Source organism: Mercenaria mercenaria, chromosome 8, assembly GCF_021730395.1.
Source record: "Mercenaria mercenaria strain notata chromosome 8, MADL_Memer_1, whole genome shotgun sequence".
NCBI classification, from domain to species: Eukaryota; Metazoa; Mollusca; class Bivalvia; order Venerida; family Veneridae; genus Mercenaria; species Mercenaria mercenaria.
In genome coordinates this window covers 38,613,912-38,637,018 of record NC_069368.1, presented here as the reverse complement: position 1 = coordinate 38,637,018, position 23,107 = coordinate 38,613,912, and the positions used below count along the sequence as shown (strand labels likewise).

At 32.9% G+C, this 23,107-nt stretch overlaps 1 protein-coding gene across 4 annotated transcripts in view; it reads right to left on the bottom strand.

Moving 5' to 3' along the window:
• LOC123566561 (lachesin-like) overlaps positions 1 to 23,107 on the bottom strand; it is a 460,053-nt gene that overhangs the window by 424,625 nt on the left and 12,321 nt on the right. For 2 of the 4 annotated variants that reach the window (XM_053549738.1, XM_053549742.1), the window contains exon 2: positions 8,748 to 8,852. The exons of 1 other annotated variant lie outside the window; for it this stretch is intronic. The gene's annotated coding sequence lies outside the window, so the exon portion shown is untranslated. Of the gene's footprint in view, positions 1 to 8,747; positions 8,853 to 17,006; positions 17,117 to 23,107 lie in introns of all 4 variants that reach the window. One more of the 4 variants, XM_053549741.1, reaches the window with a different exon arrangement.

Sequence of the window (23,107 nt, the reverse complement as noted above, 5' to 3'; positions counted from 1 at the left end):
GTCAAGTTTATAATATTCCAAACATAGTTTTCTAAAATTTCCAAAAACATCAGCTAAAAGTAAGACGTCAGTTTTTAAATACAAATCATGATATTCTCCCATTGTTTTTATTTCAAATTTATTTCAAACATTTTAGCATGTTCATATTCAATGTCAGATATGTGCGTTTCGTTTAAAATAGAATAAAACTCTTTTTTAGGAGGTAATTTTGTTTCTTTGAATTTTTTAAATGAATCCATGTAATCATATGGATAAATACCTTTTTTAATAATTCAATTTTTCTTTTTTAAATTCTTGAGATGTGTACTTAAATTCTGGAATATTTTTTACTAAGTTTTCCAATGATTGAGACATAAATTGAAAACTATCTATAAAATTCAAATCACTTACCATAAATGCCATATATCTTTCCATATTATAAGGAATAACATCTATTTCTTTTTTAAATTTTCCTATTTGTTGCATAATAAAATGACCGACATAACCTCTTAAATTATGAAACATAACAGGAATTTTGTGTGTTAGTCTAAAATTAATATTACATTCTTGATGAGCACTTCCTCTAAATTTTCCTGTTATATGACAGTGATCTCGGACCTTTGGTCCTTTCGAAAAACTTTGTTTTGCATCTCGGACTGGATTTTCATTTTCCTTATATTCTTTTCCACAAATATGACAAGAGGTTTGTTTTTTAGATAAAGCTTCATCTTTTTTAGACATTTTCAAATCTTTGTTAAAGTTTTCATTAAATATTTTCTTACAATATTCCTTTTCCTCAAGCATTTTCTCAATAAACTTATAAACTGCATTAGGACCTCTGTAAACGTGTGTTGGTTTATTATAGTGAGAATCATAACAGCAAACAACTTTATAACCGTAACCACAATCTATATGTTTTTGATATGCTTCAATAAATGAAGATTTAGGTGATGGCAAAGCAGTTGATACTCAGCATAAATTACAAAAGGTACGGCTAAGCCTTTGTGATAATTTTTAAAATGTATTTTACTTCCCTCTTTCGGCATTTTTACAGCTTGAATAGAAAAATTTTGTAAACATGATTTGCAAAAATGCTTTTTACTTTTACATTTTGTTTTGTTAAACATCAATCTATTAAAGTCTTTTATCCAAACATAATGGTTTATCTTATCTTTATTAATTAACAACATGTCACAGTGTTCTTCATATTGATATTTTGATATTTTGATACGTACAATGGATAAACATTATTATCTTCATAACCAAATATATTAAATGAAATATCATTCTGAGTTTCTATTTTAGGTATTTGATTTAATGTTACAGGAAATTTTATTCCTTTATAATTAAGTTCTTCTATATACTTTTTGTAATTTGAAACTCTTTGAGGGTTTTTTTCAACAGGAAATTTTTAAGCTAAATGGCACCATCTAAAACATTCATTATCATCATTCTTTATATTGATCAATCCTTTCCTTTGATGTTGTAATGGTTTTGGTAATTCTAAATAACTAGAAGTAGCTAATGGATTATATTTATATCTATTTATATAATGAGCATCAACTGACTCTATTCTCCAGCCACTTCCTTCTGAAATCCAATTACCAATCCTATTATTTCATCAAAAGCTTGACGTAAAGTGTTTTTTTTATTTCGTTTGTGTTAATAATAAGTAAAGCCTTTGATTGAAAATAAACTGATTTATATATTGTATTTGTTTTACTAATTTTTGCAAAAGTTATTTTGAAAACAACATTTATTTTTATATACTTTAAAGTTTTAAGTTCAGATTTAAGAATATCAAATGAGTCTTCTATATTTAAATATAATTGATTTTTTGGATCTTGTCTATACGTAATTTTCATTTCAAATTTCTTAATACATAGATTTGGAAACCTCTCAATTTCTCTAACAGCCATCTATATATTATATTTAGAAAAAAGTCACTAAGTCAAAAAAAAAAACAACAAAAAAATAAAGTTTAAGAAGAAATAAAATATTTAAATTTATATCTTTTTCCATTAGTTTTTGATATTCCACTTTTTACTTTATTCTTCCCTTCACAGCACACTTTTATTAACCCAGAATTAATATCAAGGTCTTTAAATGCTACGTAAGTGCTTCTATATATTTTTTCTTCATTAGTGTCGCAATCGGTTGCAATAACCCTTTTAGGGTTGTTTGATAATTATTTGGTCATGGGCAATCACATAATCTTTCACTATATTCCTCTTCGGGTAATAAACAACCACAATTCCATTTAAATAAATCTATATTCTTTTCTAAAAGATAAAGATCTATAACATTTTGCAATTTATCAATCACATGTTTTTTATATTCATCGCTGACTATTTGATCAAGTTTTGATTTAATAACGTTTCATCTTTTTAGTACTTTTTATATGAATTTCTATCTTCATTCATTATTACTCCTTAAGTGCTAGATAATTTTGGCATAATTATTATATCTACCTTTCTATTAACCATTTATATAATATACTTATAGAAAAAAATCTTTAAAAACACACTTTAAAAAATTCAGCAATCTAAATTTAATACAGCTCTTCTTTTTATTTTTGTATCAGTTAAGTTTAAATCCCTTCATATCCATTTCAAGACGCATTGAATAGTTTTTTTTCTTTCTGCATTTCTAACAGTATTGTAAAAATATCTTCAATAACTTTTTTCTCATCTTCTTTATTTTCTTTTCCAATCCGTGCTTTTGTTATTAGTTGTTTTATTTTGTGATGATGTAATTTTAAAATAGTTTTCTTGTTTTCAACTTTTAGTTTATTAATAAATATAGTAATTACTGATGGAACAGCGCCAGCAACTGCTACAAATATAGGAATGACAGGAACAAGTGCTAAATGCAGCCGAGCAACCAATGATACCTGCTGTAATTTGTAGTCCTGTATTTACTCTTCCACAAAACTTTTTTTAAGCAGCAGCAAGTTTAGTCAAGTGAATAATTAATGGATCTATTGTTTCTATTCCATTAGAAATTAGAATTTCATCAATTTATATAATATATTTTTTTTAAATTAATTATATTTGCTCCAGTTCACTAAATGGAATCCAACTATCAAATTTTTCACTATAACTTTTCCACTTTACTAAAGCTTGTTTTTTCTTATAGTCTCGTCTGATAACTTTTTCTATTCTAAAAACCTCTTGTTTAGTAGGTAAAAGTTCTTGCTCATAAAATGAACCCTGAATTATTTCATTATTCAAATCTTTAATAGTATATGTTCTGGGATTTGTATTATGGATATTATCAATTATGAATATTTTCTCTGTCAAGTTTGGTGTATATCCTTTTTCGAAATGTCGTTTAAGTTTGCTTAAGCGAACTCGACCACCAATTTTAAATTTTGGTTTACTCCTCGGTATCTTTAAATTACCGTATAAATTAAAGTAAACAGTACCTTTATTTTAGTTTTTACTGGCTTCAGTCGGTGCCATTTTTATACTAGAATGTTTTGTTTTGTTATATTTATCAACCATATCCTGCAAATTGTCTAAATAAGTTTAAGTATTATTTGCTGTAAGATATTTCCAATTTATGCGTTTAAGTGTCCTATTAAATCTTTCGATTACTACAGCTTTTCCTTCATTAAATGTGTGATACATGTTAATCTTATTTTTATTCAAAAATGATTCAAACTTTTTATTATAAAATTCTTTTCCTTCATCTACCAATAAATTTGTTGGTGTTTCACCTTCTAAAACTATTTTATCAAATGCTTCAGTAACAGATTATCCAGTTTTATTCTTTAATGGAATAACCCAAGCATATTTGCTAAGCACGTCAATAACGGTTAATAAGTACTTCACACCTTTATTATATTTTGAAGAAGCTTGCATATCGACTAAATCAGCAGACCAAGTATCATCAATACCACTTACTATCACTCTTCGTTTCATAAATTTCCGTTTAATTGGTTTATGTAATTCTTCTGCTAATTCATCACTCCATGTTATTTCGGGGGTCTTTTTGAAAGACCTTTTAGCTCCCAAGGACTTACGATTAAGTAAATACTATACCCCCTTTTCCCGTTTTTTGATTTTTGTTTTTGCCCGAGTCCAAGTTTATATTTCATATTAATTGCAGGTTTTACAACTAAATGTTGAGCTATCTTTTCTCCAACAGATTTTGATTTAGTGTTATTTAAGTTGGAAAGCATTTGCTTGTCATATATACCTTTTTTACACCACTGTCATAGCAAAAATCATGGTCCATGCATACTGCGTCCAGTTCATTAACAAAGGTCCATTATCTAAAGGATTTCCTGGTCCACAATAGTTATATCCTGGAAGTGTTAAACCTTTCTTAGGTAACAAAGGTAACATTGCATTATGAATATCAATTGCACCTCCAGTACGTTTCACAAACTGTGTTTTTATATTACCGCGGGATGCACACTGAGCTCTTAACATAAGTCTACCATTTTTTGTTGTAACATATTGAGGATTTATACTATCAGTAAACTTCCTTTCTTTTACACAATATATTTGTTTTTGAATCATTTATATTATATGTATTCAAAATTATTTAAAGACTAATAATATAGTTATTAATTGAAAAATAAAACCAATACCTTTGCAATTTATCAATTAAAATGACCTGCCAAAGTTTTGCCAAAAGTTTGCCAAAGTGGCAGAAATCTGGCAGAAGTTTGGCAGAAGTGTGTAATTATAATTTACCGAAAGTTTTTACAAAGTACTGTGAAAAACTGTATTGTTTGTGTGTTTGCTAGCATTGGTCAGTTTAGATCGAGGGTAAGAATTAAAATGAGGTCAAACTGTGCCTATAGCCTTATAATCTATACTACTCATAACATCTTATCTCGTGCGCACGAAAACATATATGGACGTGCACGAGTAAAATTATGCAAACGTGCACGTCCATATAAGCATACACCTACATATTTACATTTGCACATATATTTTATCACATATTTGATATCGTGGGAATGAAATAAAGTCATCACATAAATTTGATAATACACTTATGTAAAAAAGCTTTGACGTTGACGTCGTTTTAAGTACAGTGTGGGGAAACAGACACCGGATATAGCTCAGAAAGTGATAAGTAAACAGACAAATGTGCAGTTGTTTTTCTTTACCAGAGGTAAGATCATCCTGTAATAACGCTTATCTACCGTATCCACAAATGAAACCAGTGTTTGAACTAATAGCTGAATGCTAAATTTGGACTACGGTGTATTGTATAATGCTTATGATTTAGCAGAGCATGAAAACTTTTACTAAAAATCTGAGATGATCACCTCAAAATTCACAGAATTTCGACAAATATTGTTATTTTTAAGAAATATTTCGAATACATCAAAATTCTGAATCGTACGATTTTACAAGCATAAGCTAAACTATTTTTATTGTAAGAACTCGCAATGTAACTTTTAAACTGTTAAAGATATGCCCTTAGAAATGTTTACAATACTGTACTGGGGATAGCCGTATTATGTACTGAGGATAGTTTCCAAGTTGACAAATGTGTACTGAGGATAGCATGTAAAATGCCGGACAAAAACCCTGTATTCTGATTGATAGTAACACTGTTCATGTACAAAATATGTCTTTTTCAAACTTTTCCGTTTACTCCAGTCTTTAGAAATATTTACCATACGTACGTCTAACACTAGTATCCAAATGGTGTGCAAGTTTTAGCATGACATATCACATTTTACCAGAGGCGGGTAGGACCAGGGCAACAACTTTTAATGTCATCTTTTGTTACCAATTATTCGACTGATTACTAGGTCTTACTACAATGATTATGATAAGACAAATAAAACATGGATCTATATAACGATCCAATATATTACCGACTACTGTTTAATCTGTGTTATCCGTAACATGATTTTTTTGTGAATTTCGGATCCATATATCAACTACACATTATCTTGACGGGCCTCCGTGGCCGAGTGGTTAAGGTCGCCGACTTCAAATCACTTGCCCCTCATCGATGTGGGTTCGATGCTTACTCGGGGCGTTGAATTCTTCATGTGGGGAAGCCATCCAGCTGGCTTAGGAAGGCCGATGGTTCTACCCAGGTGCCCGCTCGTGATGAAATATTGTACGGAGGAGCACCTGGTGTTTTCTTCCACCATCAAAGCTGGAAAGTCGCGATATGATCTATAATTGTATTTCTAATTTATTCTAAGTAACAATGAATTTGATCCATGGTCTTCAAATCAACATCTATATGCAAGTTGCCTAAATGTCAAGATTGGTCGCAATATTTAGTTTCTCTCTGTAGTTAACGTGCAGAGACCATTTTTCTGTTCTAAGTAACAAGATACCAAAACGCACAGCACCGTCTTAGAAAAAGCGTCAAGTGTACCAAATTAGATCACAATATCTCATTCCTAACTGATGACTTCTGTGTGCAAAAACGTGCCTACGTGATTTACAAAGCTATACCATAATAGCAATCACCACGTTAATTCTAAGGCTATATGTTTTGAGTCCCTCGATAAATCAGATTTAAACTTGATACCATATTGAAATATTTGCGACTCAAACGTTGAGGCTTGTGAAAACACACACTATGGTTAACTAATCTAAACTCGTGAACTCAATATTGTTTACCCATTCGTAACTGATTTGAAAAAAGGATACTTATTTTTGTGGACAAAATCTATTTAAATTGAATTGCAAATTGCATATAAGAAACTAAGGGAAGTAACTGAACCCCATCTGTTAATGCAATATCTACTTAATTTGACCAATCATTGAAAGTATTGCTCTGGAAGGCCGAACAGTTAGACAAGTGGACGAAACGACAGACGAGCATACCGAGAGGTCAGAGTGAAACTGTTTTAAGTACATACAGATAAACAAGAGGACCATGATGGTCCTGAATCGCTCACCTATCCCCACATGACCCAGTGTTGAACTGAGTATGGTGAGTTATTTCTATTATTTGACATAGTGACCTAGTTTTTGAGCACATGTGACCTAGATATCATCAAGATAAAAAAATTCTGACCAATTTTCATGAAGATCCATTGAAAAATATGACCTCTAGAGAGGTCACAAGGTTTCTCTATTATTTGACCTAATGACCTAGTTTTTGAAGGCACGTGACCCACCTTTAAACTTGACCTAGATATCATCAAGGTGAACATTCTCACTAATTTTCATGAAGATCTCGTGAAAAATATGGCCTCTAAAGAGGTCACAAGGTTTTTCTATTTTTCGACCTACTGACCTAGTTTTTGACCGCACATGACCCAGTTACGAACTTGACCTAGATATCATCAAGCTGAACATTCTCACCAATTTTCATGAAGATCCATTGAGAAATATGGCCTCTAGAGACATCACAAGGTTTTTCTATTTTTAGACCTACTGACCTAGTTTTTGACCGCACATAACCCAGTTTCAAACTTGACCTAGATATCATCAAGGTCAACATTCTGACCAATTTTCATGAAGATCTCTTGAAAAATATGGCCTCTAAAGAGGTCACAAGGTTTTTCTATTTTTAGATCTACTGACCTTATTATTAACCGTACGTAACCAAGTTTCAAACTTGACCTAGATATCATCAAGGTGAACATTCTGACCACTTTTCATGAAGATCCATTGAAAAATATGGCCTCTAGAGAGGTCACAAGGTTTTTCTATTTTTAGACCTACTGACCTAGTTTTTGACCGCATGTGACCCAGTTTCGAACTTGACCTAGATATCATCAAGATGAACATTCTGACCAATTTCATGAAGATCTCATGAAAAATATGGCCTCTAGAGAGGTCACAAGGTTTTTCTATTTTTAGACTCTACTGACCTAGTTTTTGACCCACGCACCATTCCACCCACCCAGTTTTCAGGTGAACTTCTGACCAACATTCATGAATCTCAAAAAATACACTCTGAAGAGTCACAATCTTTTTGACTATGACAGTTTATGATCCACGTGACCATTCAAACTTGACCTATAGTCATTAAGGTACATCACCATTTTCATGAAGATCCAGAATAAGCCTAGAGAGGTCACAACGTTATTAGATCACTGACCCGTGACCCCGGACCCACAAGACCTAATATCATCATTGAACATTCTGACCAATACAAGAAAGATTCATGAAAAAATGGCTCTGAGTCCAGTTTTTCATTTATGACCATGATATTTGAAACTGCCCATTTCAACTTGACCTGATACAGGTAAACATCTGACCAATTTTCAGAGATTCATGATATGCTCAGAAGGTCACAATTTTCTATTTTAGATCATACCTAGTTTTGACCGTACCTCAGTTTCGACTTGACTAGACATCATCCAATGACATTGACATTTATAGATCCTGAATGTGCTCTATCCCAAGTTACGACACACGACAGGTCACAAAAGCGAGTACAAAACTACTCCTCGTGACAGTGATCAAAAAACTTCGATCTGATATCTTAAATCAATCACTTGTAGGAAGCGTAACTATCATATATAAAATCGTGTCCAAAGTTATCCCCGCAGTTTTTATTACTTCGTCATCGTACATTCTGTTGTTAAATATCTCCGTAAATCAAACAACTATTACTAACATATGAACGATAATAATTGTCGATGCAGTATTTAGTGATCCATTTTTGATTTATATGAAATCAGCACATTACGACATTATAGGTCATAATTTGCAATGTCCATTATACAAGAGTAGCATTTATCAGAAGCATCTTTCGATGAACTCTTGATTTGATAAATATATCACCATAAAATACCAAAAATGGTAAAAAAAACTTACCATGTGTCAAAATCAAACGTTTATTGATTGATCACTTTCTGGGCTATATCCGGTGTCCGTTTCCCCACAGTGAAGTATAGGAGACGTTGGTCGAATTTACTTGGTCTATAATAGGTAAAGAAAGTAGAATTGTTGATGTTTCAGCACATGTGATAAAAAGTATATTACGATTGTGTCTTCCATGTTGAATATATTAAACTTGGTTTAAACATATTTTATTTTACAATATTTTTACAACATGATTACAAACATACAGTGAAGGATTGGACAGGAAGCTTTATAAGCTTAAGGTTGTCCTCTCCCTAAATATATTAAAATTGTTGAATAAAACTTATAGAATGCTCGGCAGAGCCTCGCATTTTCTTATTTTATTCAACTCTTCTAATAAATTCAATATGACAAGACACTCATGTAATATCCTCTATGTAAGTGCACGTATATTTTGAAATATGCGCTCACGCAAAGCAGAGACGAAATATGAAATATATGACCTGTATTGCCGGCTAATATTGCCGTGTCATCAACTTCCTTTCAATTTTCATTAGTTTATGTTACTAGTTTTAAGAATAAAAAGAATGCACGGATATTACTGGCGGGCGCTCCAGGAAAATACTTTTGGGATCATGTATATGTTTATTTAAATTTTCGTGTGACAAGTCATGCATAAAATGAGATAATAATTTCGTGGAAACGTAAACAAATGTAGAAATTCTCTATGTACGCCTAAAGAACTTTTGTTTAGTTTAGCGTCAACGGTTTGTATCTTTTAGCGAGCCTAAAATGTTGTATCGTTTAGCGTTAGTTTTGTAGCGAGCCTCGATTTTGTATCATTTAGCGTTGGTTGTATCATTTAGCGTCAGTTTTGTATCATTTAACGTCAGTTGTATCATTCAGCGAAGTTGTATCATTTAGCGTTCCCACACCCTTCGTAGTTTACAAGATTATTGAATTCAAGTCGGTTTTTCCAAACATGCATTGTCTCGGATAAACGCATGATTTGCATTACTCATGCACGCTAATAATACCTAGTTTCTAATTTCATAAATTAAAATTCTAATCCATGATTTCTGGCTAAAATTATTTGGAATGATGCATTTTTGGTGATAGTTATGCATGTTTTACCGGTGGAGCATTTTCATGAAAAATAAAACAAGAGCTGTCACTATTGGTGACAATGCCCCCGAATCATGCCCAAGAATGCTACAAAAAAAAAACACATATCATTTCGTTACCTTGACATTGACCCAAGAGACCCTGGTCATAATCGTGACACACCTTCTCAATATGGTGAACATTTGTGTCAAATTATTTTCAAATCCCTTGATAAATGTCAGAGTTATTGACCCGACAAGAAACACCTTTGACGTCTAAGTGTGACCTTGACTTTGGAGCTAGGGGTCTTGGTCTTGCGCATGGCATGTCATCTCAATATAGGGAACATTTATGCCAAGTAATTTTAAAATCCCTTCATGGATGGCAGAGTTATGGACAGGACAAGAAACAGACCATGTTAACCTTTAACCTCTAAGTGTAACCCTAACCTTAGAGCTAGGGGTCTGGATTTTGCACATGACACGTCGTGTCATTGTGGGGAATATTTATGCCATGTAATTTTAAAATCCCTTCATGGATGGCAAAGTTATGGACCGGACACGAAACAGACCCTGTTAACATTTGACCTCTAAGTTATTTTAAAATCGCTTTATGGATGACAGAGTTACAGTCCGGATAAGAATTTACACGGACGCACAGACACACACATGGACGGACGGACAGTGCGATTTTAATATGCACAACTCCGGTGGCATAAAAACATCACTGCCGCATTAGGGTAACCGAGTTTAAAGAGAAAAAAGTGCCCAAAAGTGATAGTCAACAGGTATTTATCTTGCAGTTTTATGATAGGCCTTGGACAGCTCTTCCATCCTGAGTAGGTGGTATCAAAATTTTAAATGTTAGGAAAGGCCCATAACACAAAACATTACAATGTGGGCCTATGGGAAATTAGTTGATTAACCTTTACCAATAGCACAGTAATTCGGTCACAAAGAACAGCAGTAGTTTCCATTAAATTACAAGCCTACTGCTTTCCTATCATTGAAAGCACACGATTCGCGTCAATCTCCGCACCGTTATAGTTATTTTTAGCTCAGTTTATTTTAGGACAAAAAGGCTGTATAATTGCGCTCTTAAATATATATTACCGATATAAAACGCATTGATTTTATATGATACACACCTTGTTAGATATGCCTGCTAGGTTAAGTTTGACAGTGTAATTATGCAAAAAGAGTGTTTGGTAAAGAGGTAGAACTTTTAAGCACTATTTTGTTAGGCTTTCTGCATTAAGAAGTGACTTAATTATTGAAAGTCTGTATAAGATTTTGTTAGCATTGAGGCGGATACTCCGCCCCATAAAACGAAATTTACATATATTATAACAGTCCTACTAACGTTAAACCTGTCCAGACACGAACTACCGGTTTTGTGTAAACTGGCAATTAACTAAGCAGTTGTAGCTGACATTGTTTATATTCGCATTTTTCTTTTATTTTGAACGTTTTTACATCCCATTCTGCAGTTTAAGGATCAAAAGATAAAAAAAAAATTTATTGGTCCCCATTATAAACAATTCTTTGAACGGAAAGGAAGAATAAGTTATTGCTTTTCTACATAGAACATAGATAGGTGTGGCCAAGAAAATACGACTATCAAGGGCAGCGTGACGTCATGAACTCTTTCTGAATGTCATGCTACCTCCGGAGACAATAAGTAATTACCTTGATCTTCAATCATAGGAATTAAATAATACGAAAACGATAGGATGAAAAGGGCATTATATCAATATTGCTGCCTTCACTAATATCGTTAAATCGTTAAATACACACTAGACTTAGTATTTTATAACTTTCAAAAGTTCTAAGTCCAGGTGTATTAGTTTGTAGACTTTTAAAAGACACCTCGTTAGAACAATCAAACAACAAAACTGTCGTGTATGTAATATCAAGCAACAAAATATTGCTTGTACCAGAATATTTTTGCAAGGGGAGGTTTTAGAAGCATAACATGTATAATTTCAATGACATTATATTGTTATGTATTCATCCAAAACTATAAACATCCTGTAAAGTTTATTTTGTACAGAAATCGCATTTTCAATCACGGTTACGATTTTTTTCTTTACAAACAAAGATAAACCTTCCATACTGAAACTGAGTAAAGAGAATTTATATGGCCACCAACTGGGCGTTATCGTTTGAAAATTCGTAGATAATAAAGTCATTTACCAGTGAAAATGTGTCCACTGGTATGTCAAAAACTAAACAAATATCGCCATTTTAAACTAACTGCAACTAACATTTTTCTCGCCTAAAAAACAGCAAATCACAATTACGTCCACACTCCTGAAAATAGTAGAGTTAAATAAACCAGAGACCTCAAGAGCGAGTGACCGGCATAGTTTTTACAGCCAAGAAGATGTACTGCTACAGCGCAAAGATTGCCTGAATATTTTTTTTATTGCGTCTCAATGATTACAGATGTGCAATTTAATTATATAAACGTTCACTAGAACATCTATGTTGTATCAAACAACATTGACAATACAATGTGCAAAACTTCTTTGACAATGTATCAGATGTTCAATGCTCTGTAATGCTTGCAGACATGGTCGGTATGCCGCCTATTCTTTCAATATGTATTTTTCAAACAAGACATAAAACATTTGCCGTCTGCCTACACAGCGCTCATTTTTCCAGTATGATTTAGGGTGAATGGACAATTTTTATCCCAGTCGTTTTGTCGCCGTTTATTTAGATTTTGAAAATAAATAACATTGACGGAGAAAAAATCTAAATAATCTAATTTTACTCTGCATTTTAAAGCTCACAGTCAGTCTTATCAACGTTCGTTGTTTTCCTGTATTCCGCATTATATTAGTAGTAATATCATGTAGGCTGGTCATTACATAATATTACTACTAATATAATGCGGAATACAGGAAAACAACGAACGTTGATAAGACTGACTGTGAGCTTTAAAATGCAGTAGTAATATTATGTAGGCTGGTCATTCGGTCTATACTCTACGGGGCATTTATATGCTTCATTGTGTCTGAAAGGGCGGATGGACCGTAATTAAACTTAAATAACTGAACTAGGCTGGTCATTTAAACTTTTAGGGCTGAACTAATTCCAACAGAAACTTTTTGGTGTGAAATAAGTAGTATGTCAGGAAATAAAACACAGATAGGAAAAAGTCTTCAAAAATATCATGGTACATTTTTGAAATATTGCATCTGGAATTCTGAAGTCTTAGACTAATGCGTATTGTGGCTGTTTCTGTGAACCATACTGTAGCATAAATATTTGCTTTGAATATCAGAAAAAAAATATTTTATGATTTCTAGCAAGTACTTGTAGGCTAGTATTTTATCATCTTTGTCAAAAAAGCATTGGGGTGTTAAAATTTGGAACATAGGTGTCAAATTTCAGAACACAAAACTACTAACCAAATTTATACATACGTATAACAAACTCCTTGGCATTTGAGTTTAAAGGTTTTTAGCACCAAATATGTTTATCTTAAAGTCAGAAACAAGAAATAAACATCCATATGGGATTCATAAAACAAAAGTGTATTTACTACATGTATGTTACTACAGATGGGTGGGGTACTTGATAACATCAATATTTGCTCGAAAATCATTAACTGTCAAAGCAATTATTTATAAAATACTTCCTGAACTGCTTTATTGTATAATGCATGCACGTGAATAAAGAAATGATATATATCATATATTGTTTAATTAAGAAATAATAAATATGTGCCTATATTTTATTTTTAGTTAATAAAATATGGGCAGGAGTTCGGATGCGTAATAATTAAATCACGAGTGCGTAGCACGAGTGATTTAATATTCGCGTCCGAACGACTGCCCATATTTTATCAACTGATAAAATTATTGGAACATATTTATTATTTCGATTCTAACCACGCAAATTCTTCGCATTTTACAGCACTACATTTTAGCGCGATATGTCATTCGGTTGGCCATATGCTATTATAATCAAAGTACTGAAAGTACAGAAAGGCTGGCTACCACAAAACACTGAATTAAAACTGTGCGGGAAGGATGTTTGCAAAATCTTAGATATTATAAGGGTTCTCCATATCAAACTTGCGAGCATAGGGTATTGTTGTGATGAACCATCTTAGTTAGCTTGTGAAGGTAGTGTAAGGATATTACAGACTATAGATGGTGAAAAATACATTGTGTTTGCTTCATTAGTGATACAAACGGCACATAATTCTCACTTGGAAATCTGAAACCGCAAAAATTAAAATCTTACAAAAAAGTCAAATTCCGAGCACGTAATCCAATCAAACCACATAGGATAACGAGCGAAATTCATTGTTTATTCGAGAAACCTAGTTTTTCAAATGTTAACCATGGTGTACGGTCAATATATTAGAATTAAAAATCAACTATGGTTTACGGCCGTGAACCTATATTTACAAGTTTATGAACATGAGCCCCTGTCTACGACCGTGGGCCTAGGTTTATGATAGTGAACCATAGTTTACGGACGTGACATGTATGGAAATTGTCCAATATTTTAACACGATCCAATTCATTTTCCTGTTAAACAAAGAAGGCTGAAAACAGTTAATTATTATACAAAATTCACTGTTCTGACGTCACAATAATTATGTCAGAGCGTCAAACGGCATAGCGGCGCGCTGGAAAAGAAACCGATTGAAAACGGGCAAATATTTAATTTATGCCGTCAAGGATGTACTTTATAATCCTTGGTAACGTGTTAGAATCGAAATAACATATCTCATTTAGTGATTTGCTCTTGAATAAAGTCATTGTTTGTCGTTCAGATGCGTATTATTATATCACTCGGACTCCGCCCTCGTGATATAATTCCTTCGCATCTGAACTCCAAACAATGATTTATTCAGCGACAGATCACTAAATGGGATATATTATTTCTAAAATAACATGAACCCAGCTTCACAGTCGAAAAACTAGGTTTAACGATGGATAAACTAGGTTTTCCGAACGTAAAAGCATGTAAACCTATTCTTTCGAGAAAATCGTAGGATCACTTCGTAAACCATAGTTCATGCTTGTAAGTGTAGGTTCACGTTGTACACCCAAGTTAAAGTTCAATCGAGAAACCTAGTTTATCGGACGTAAACATTAGTTCAAGAGAGTAAACTATAATTTACGCCCGTTATCCCGTGTGTTCGCTCGAAAATTTATGTCAGTATTCGATTATCCTAGTTTTTCGACCAAGAATGTCATTATTGGATAATTTGATTGCAGAGAACCATTGTTTACGGACGTGAACCTATGTTTACGACCATGAACTTGGGTTTACGAGCGTTAACCATAGTTTACGAACGTGAACCTAGGTTTACGTTCGATAAACTTGGGTTTCTCGAACAAAACTATGATTTTTGGTCATTATCCTATGTTCACGAGCGTGAACCTATGTTTACGGTCGTAAACCCATGTTCACGGTCGTTAACCTAAGTTCTCGATCGTTAACATATGTTCACCTTCGTAAACCATGCTTTACACCCGTGAACCGTGGTTTACTCCCGTTAACATAGGTTCACGCTCGTGAACTTTGAATAACGGCCGAAATTCAAAGTTCAATTGAAAAACCTGGCTGAAACCTGGGCGTGTTTTCGCTCAAAAATATGGGCAAGTATTAGAAAAACCTGGTTTTACGTTCGAAAAACCTAGTTTTTATCGATTGTCAATCCTAGGGTTTCGACCGTGAACCTGGGTTCACGTTATTATTGGACAATTCGCGTGGCATAACCGTTTATTTAGATTTCTAAAGAAGCGATGATAAACATTGAGGGACATAATATCAGATAAAATATAAAGGTATCAAACACAACATCTATATTTCGATATGCAACCCCCCACCCCTCCACGACACACATCATGTATGAATGTATGGACACTGATCAGGTGGTACGATTTTCTTGTCGGTATGAGGGAAATTCTGGGCTCGAATAACGCTACATACCGGACTGTTAATGATTATTGTCTAGTCATGTTTCTTTCCTGATACGATGGTTAGGAAGATTGACGTACCCGTAATAATGTATTTTTTTAAAAAAGAGTATTCAATTCCTACCATGAGATTACTTTAACTAATTTTTCAGGAGAGCGTAGGTTCAGGCCCCACTAGGACCAAACTTTGTTCATTATATTTCTTTTTTCAAGTAAGATAAACTCTCTTTTTTCAAGACTTATCATTGATCTGTCATACAAAAGCGGAAATGTTTTATTTGAGTAGCCATTTCTTGCTGTTTAAAATGAATTTAACCTGAAGGGTGACATCTTTGAAAATACTTAGTTACATTTGTAACAGTTCTTAATTTTACATTTCGAGGGTTCAACGCAATAAGGGCGTATCTACATATAATAACTATATGTAGATACGCCCTTATTGCGTTGAACCCTCGATTTATTCTTAAGTTTACAAAGTTTGGAAGAACTGTAGCTAGGTAGGTTCTACTTCTGCCCTATGGTTCTTTATGAATGCAGAGAGCAAGGCCATAATTTTTAAGAGTTGGAGCTTAATTTCTGTCCGATTAAATCCTTTTACTCGAGGCTCCCTAGAAAAATTGTTATCGACAATTTTATTTTGTGTCTTATAATTGTTACGCAATACTTTGAGGTTTCATTTAGAAAACTATTTGGTAAAATGAATTCTCTGCGATCGTTTTGCGCAATGGCTAAAACTTTGAAATTTGTCTCTGTTTCAGCTGGAGGAAAAAAAACAACACAATTTATACAAAATTAACAAATAATAATAAGAAGAAGAAGAAGAAAAAACAAGCAACAACGAAACGGGTTTAAAGATAAATCACAGTGCAAAAATATGTTACCTTCAGAACAGTATCAAGTTAATGCAATTGTTAAACATTACCACTATCTTAATATAACCTGAAAACAGCTGAAAACGTATGTTTAAACAAAACTCGCATACATCTACGCCCCGCCCTTTAAGCAAATTGGTGATAAAGTATTTTTTACATTATATCTTTCATAATTCGTCAGAATGTTTAAAACGAATTTAGTATGAAAATATCCTTAAAAAAACCTGCTGTTAAATTAAGTAATGTTATAGTTTCTGTTGTAAATGTAAACATTATTTCTGTAACAAAATATAGCATGTACGCTAATAATAATAAAAATAATAATAAAAAGAAAAAACTACTAACCCTAACCCTATTAAGGTATATAACACGTAGAATGTGGTCATTTGTTTCATCTAACGTTACTCTGGCAATTCAAGCAGCGATTTCGTCCCGTAGTGCCTATAGCAAATGATCTGGAAGAATAGATTTTTAAAGCCCTCAGTATAAGACCTGACATAACTCATATCACTATAAGTTCATTTTAATTGATATTTCATATTTCTTGTCAGGTCGTCGAATAATGTGCAGTAGAACTCATATCGACAATTGTTTCTCGGAACCAGCGTTTGTTTGATTAGCATTTATAGAACGGGGTCATAATCTATAACGAAGCGGTCAGTAGTGTTGAGTTACGAAAAAGTTCCATTCATACGGACATTTCATTCATAGAGGCGAATTAATTCACCATCATTATGTAATATTTTCTAATGTTATCTTTCAAGTATTTACCATTAGAAAAATAAAACATTATTATAACATGTTTGAACAACTAGATCTATTGAAACAGGTAAGTTTAACAATCTTTATACAACTCTATGGCAAAACTGATAAACGTGGCGAACTATTTGAATTGCGCATGAAATTATATTTTGTGTTGTCAGTCTCGGCACCTGTTGAACTTTACAGAAACTCGATATATGGTTATAATAGTCTGGCGAATAATCGCCAGCCTAAAAACCTCCCCACGAATGGAAAGCGTTACATCAAACGGAATTTTCCGATATTCAATAAATTTTAATTAAATTATTAAGTAGTTATTGCCGTGAAAATGTTATTTTTAATAACATCTAAGGTCGGATATAGAAATCAGAGATAAATACTTAATGCAGAGTTTATATATGCAGTTTCTAAAAATAGTACACGTCACCTACATGATGACACTGAAACATACACGCTAGGACATTGCGGCGGCATATAAACACGTAAACACTTGAGTCTGGAAGATTGGAACATGAATTATGATTTATTTACTGTCAAAGTAGAATCTAGTTGACATTTGTGGTGCCCAGCTACAACGCAGGAATTGTACACTACACACACGACCAGACATAGATGCACTGGTGTTGAAGTTGAAACTTACCGGGCTGAAACATTTTCTTACGGTAAAAATATCAACAAATAAATTCATCAGTTAGAAATTGTTTGTTTCAGAAAATTTGATGTACTTTTTATTACTACTAGCACTGAAAAATCGAATATTTAGTCGGTATTATACTGTATATAATGGAAGCAGAGTAGAATCTCACAGTCATGTTACAATCGTAGGGCGGAATGGAAGAGCTATATTTTATCGTAGATTCTTGTATAGGCGAATTCGCTATATGTTTATATAGCAGCTGCTGCGGATCGTGTTAGAATTGATATTATTTTAGATAAATTTGCAATACTTTGTTTAATCAAAATTTAAAGGCCGCTGCAATTAAATATCGCCTCATTTGGATTTCTTTTGAGGACTTTTTGGATCGATTGTCGATCCAAAGTTAACAACATAGAAATTTCCTTACTGCAGACCGGACAAAAGTAGTGCCATAGGTACAAACTTTTAGTTCCGTGCAATACATTTATTTAACCATCAAAATATAATATTTTGCCACGACGGTATTTTCATCTGTCGAACGTCAATTTTAACATATTTTTTAGTCTGTATAATATATATTTCTGTTGTTTTTGTTCTGTCTGCAGTAACCTATTAATGCGCGAAAACTAGGTCACCGGACAAACGCCGAAGATATAATAGATTTATTGGCTAATATATTTACGACTATTTTGGATTCTGGCTAATACATTTGCGATTATAATAGCATAGCATAGCGAGACACGGGAAAGTTTTGAGTTGTAAATATTTGTGAATGAGAAATATTTGTTCGATTTTATAGATGTTTTGTTTTTGTTTTTCTTAATTATTCATTCCGTCAGAAGCGTTTAAATACAAATGTACATGTATTTCATCAAAATGTTGATACAGTGATGAAATGACGGCGCTAGGAACATTACTCGTTATTTTTAAATCAAAGGTTCACTTTGAACAGCATGCTACACTTTACTATTTATTATTCTCCGCGCCTAATTCATAGATGTGTGTGAGATATGATTAAAAATCCCCTCAGTCAGTACCTAACCATTCATATATGTTAAACACATCAAAAAGAACAAAGGGCAAGTATTGGCCAGATGTCGTAAGAAAGTAACTTAATTATAATAAAATAAGCTGTTTGGCATGCTGATGTCAACGTTGATAATTTTTTTTTTTTGTCAATAACAGTGAACTGCGTAAAAGACGGAGTATCCCCAGTATACGAATAGACGGTTTGATACCTGATCGATATCATCGGTCCGACTTAAACCAGTGAGCAAAACTATAATGGTCTGACATCATTTTAAAATGAAAGGATGGTCCAAGATGGATTAGATAACACTTTAACAATCACGTTATTATTGGGGATTAGTATCAGCTGCATTTATTTGTTTAGGCGTTTCCAATGGTTCTGCAATGTAACTTTGCTGCGTAACATAGCTATTAATAAATCATAAATAATTACACTGGCTTCCAAAAATCCAATACATTGGTTTTATTTCAGGAGTCTTTTGTACTCGTAATTATATAAAATGAGTAAGTTAATTGTGTTTTCTCTCTCTCCTGAAATACCACTTAACAACATAAGAGAAGCTTGAATATTATTAGCATGTTTATGAGGCTTATAGGTCACAACCATCTAAATAGTTTTCCCTATATATTCTATATAAAACTGACATTTTTTTAAAGAGCTTCCAAACATAGCTAGACCCATTTCAGAGAACAAATCCTTACCTCATTTTAAAGAGTTATGATAAAACTGATATAGAATAGAGAGAAAAGTAGGGGTCATGTATCTTCTAAGAGAGATTTCTCTGGTCACATTTGCTTACTGTAAACTGACATCAAAATCACACTGCTGTGACCTGGAAGTACTACTCATACTACAATTGAGATTCACTGCACCAAATACAACCTGCTCTCACATTTTTCCTACCAAAATGTCACAAATACATCCACAATGAAATTTAAACAGAAACTAGCTTTAATTTAGACCTCTGTTGCCATGCCAAGTGAAAAATTAGTGTTCAAATACCTGGCAGCCATTACGCGACTAGACCAGATGGCTCCCACGCTGGTTCCTTTAGTACAGTTAGGCCTTTAAGGTATTGAAGAATGGAAAGAACACGGAAAGAAATGCCATGTCATTGAATTTTCTGTTTGTTCATCATAAATGTTTGGCGTCAGTTTCCATACGCCACTAAATCATAGCGGTTTGTTTCTGAATTCCAAAAAGAAATAACATGATTTTGTAGATGCGCTGCTTTAAGGTAGGTATAATGTTTTAAAAGCAAGGATATTCAATTTTATGTTTATGATCTACTGCAAATCTGATCTGTTAAAACATTATCAATTCAAATTAAAATATTATGCATATAATTAATAACTAAATGCTAACAACAATTATGACAAATGTTATCAAAAATCGTGGGCCTAACAAGTTCGTAACTACAAAATCTCTATAGACTTTGTTAATCTTGCATCCGTAATACGGAAATCTGCCTCTCTAATAACGTGCTAATTATACATGTGCTTTTGTTAGCTTATATTTGGTAATAATTATGCATTCTTGTATGTACAAATCTGTTATGACTGATGTCCAAAAACCTTGTCCTATTTTACTAAAATTAAGCCTTTGCTATAGGTAAGAAGTTAATCATGCGAATGTGCGGTATAAATTTAAGACAGCTTACATCATAATAAAATTATCTCTACTTTGCATGATACATCGATGGCGGAATATGTTATCGCGTGGAATTTAATCATTTCGATCAGAGATCAGGCTTATTTCACCAGTTGTTGGTTTTTGTTTGTGGAGAGCTTAAGCTGTGAGAGCAATGTTCTAAAAGCAAGGGTATTCAATTTTACGTTTATGATCTACTGCAAATCTGATCTGTTAAAACATTATAAATTCAAATTAAAATATTATGCATATAATAACTAAATGCTAACATATTCAACAATTACGACAAATGACTAACAATACTGAAGCTTTTAAATAAGATAAATGATAAACATGTTTGACATATGTACCCTCCTTCCGACAAAATACTCACAAAGAGATTTAGGGGAGTAACATAAATCATGTAAGCATTGATATACGAAATTGCGATTTAAATTGTTTAAATAATTACAGAAAATATATATGGTTGCAAACTAAATCTATTTCATACATGGTTAAACAATCCTGTAAAATCTGCTAGCAGTTTCAAAACAAGTAAAGGCAATTAATTCCTATTTGTTAAATAAACCAAAATTTTAATTGTTTAACTGTTTTTGCTTAAGTTAGATCCGCCCATTATTTATATAAATATGCAATATATCTTCACATCGTCTATTTATAAAAGTGCCATTATACTAAAGATTTATACTGCATTAAGCAATAGATAAAAGTCTCAAGATTCCCCAAGATAAAATACAGAAAAGACAGAATAATAATCCTCAAGTTGCCATAACTTCCAATAACACTTGAAGATGTTTTGCACTAGGCTACTGGGGATACCAATTTATGGAAAACTAGATATGTGTGCATAGGACACTGGTGCCCCTAATCCCTGTCACTGTATGCATACTTTTGACTAAGGCAAGGGTCATAAATCTTGTCTGGCTGTGTTAAATCCCAATTAAAACGTCAGGGGTACAAGTTCAGTTGCTGAATAACAATCATGTAAGCTTTGATGCTCCAGGTCAAATACCTTCCGAGGCATGCATGACACAAATTCGGACGAACGGACAGTAGGCCGAACAAAGGCAACTCTAAGTGCCCCTCTCAAAGAGATTTAGGGGAGTAACATAAATCATGTAAGCATTGATATACGAAATTGCGATTTAAATCCCCCCCCCCCCCCTACACACACCACCAAAAAAATAGGATTGCTGATAGTAAACGCACTATTTTCTTCTGCTGTCTGTTTATATTGTATTCTGTCCCTGCAACCTTTGTTATCAGCAACTACCTATGTTATTTCATTCTCTCGATGATACCTGTGAATAAACATCATCATAGACGTTTCAGGAGAACATCTTTTCTTTAGTTTTATCAAGAAAAGATTTTTTAACAGGCGAAATTCACTTGTAATGTCTGTATCTACTATATCAGTAAGAAGTGAAAATGTCGTGTAGTGAGATTCTCGAGGTTTGTTTTTAATACTAGTAAATTATAAAGAATGTTTTGCTGTGCTGGAAATATGTATGCATGTTTTTACTGTTATGCACTTTGTATGTTATCTTCATTAAATAAAAAGATATTACTAGTAATCTATTAAATAAAAAGATATTACTAATAATCTTTTTATTATTGTATTATCAGCATTATTATTATTATTATTATTATTATAATTATTATTATTATTATTTTTATTATTATTATTATTATTCATTATGTTGAGTTCTACGGCATATCGACACAAGAAGTCAGCTGATATATTTATTTTCCAGCTTTAAAAGGTTGAGGTAATCCGAAAATGTTTGGACATTATTTGACACGTGGGCGAGCACCTGGATAGATCGACTGAGCTTTCGCAAGTCGTCTTGATGGCTTCCTCACAAGACGACCCGAGGGCGGTTACAGAGGCTCAGTCATTGTATTGTTATTTGTTTATATCCCACAAGATTCTAGCATTTCCAATGGTCAAAAAGATAGTCATATGGTGACCTCTCATATCATTTCTGTGGAGAGTCAGCAGATTTTCAGGTTACACTAAAAATAAGTAGTCGATAAAAAATTCAACTACTGTGTTTGTAAGTGGTCCTCTACAGATATTATTTATAAAGAGGCAGTATAATAATTACGGGAATTCGGCTAACGCCTCAAATACAACATGTAGTTTGAAAACATAACTCATAAAGCCTATTTAGTCCAGTATAATATAAAAATAAATTCGTTTCCGATCAGTTTGAATGGTGTTATCTACGATCATCAAATATTATATGTCTACGGGAGTTTTATTCTATATTTGGGTTCAGGCAAATATTTATTATGGCAATGTTAAAAAAAGGTATCGTACAGAACACTGATTAGTTTCCAACGTTGAAATACACCGTGCATCAT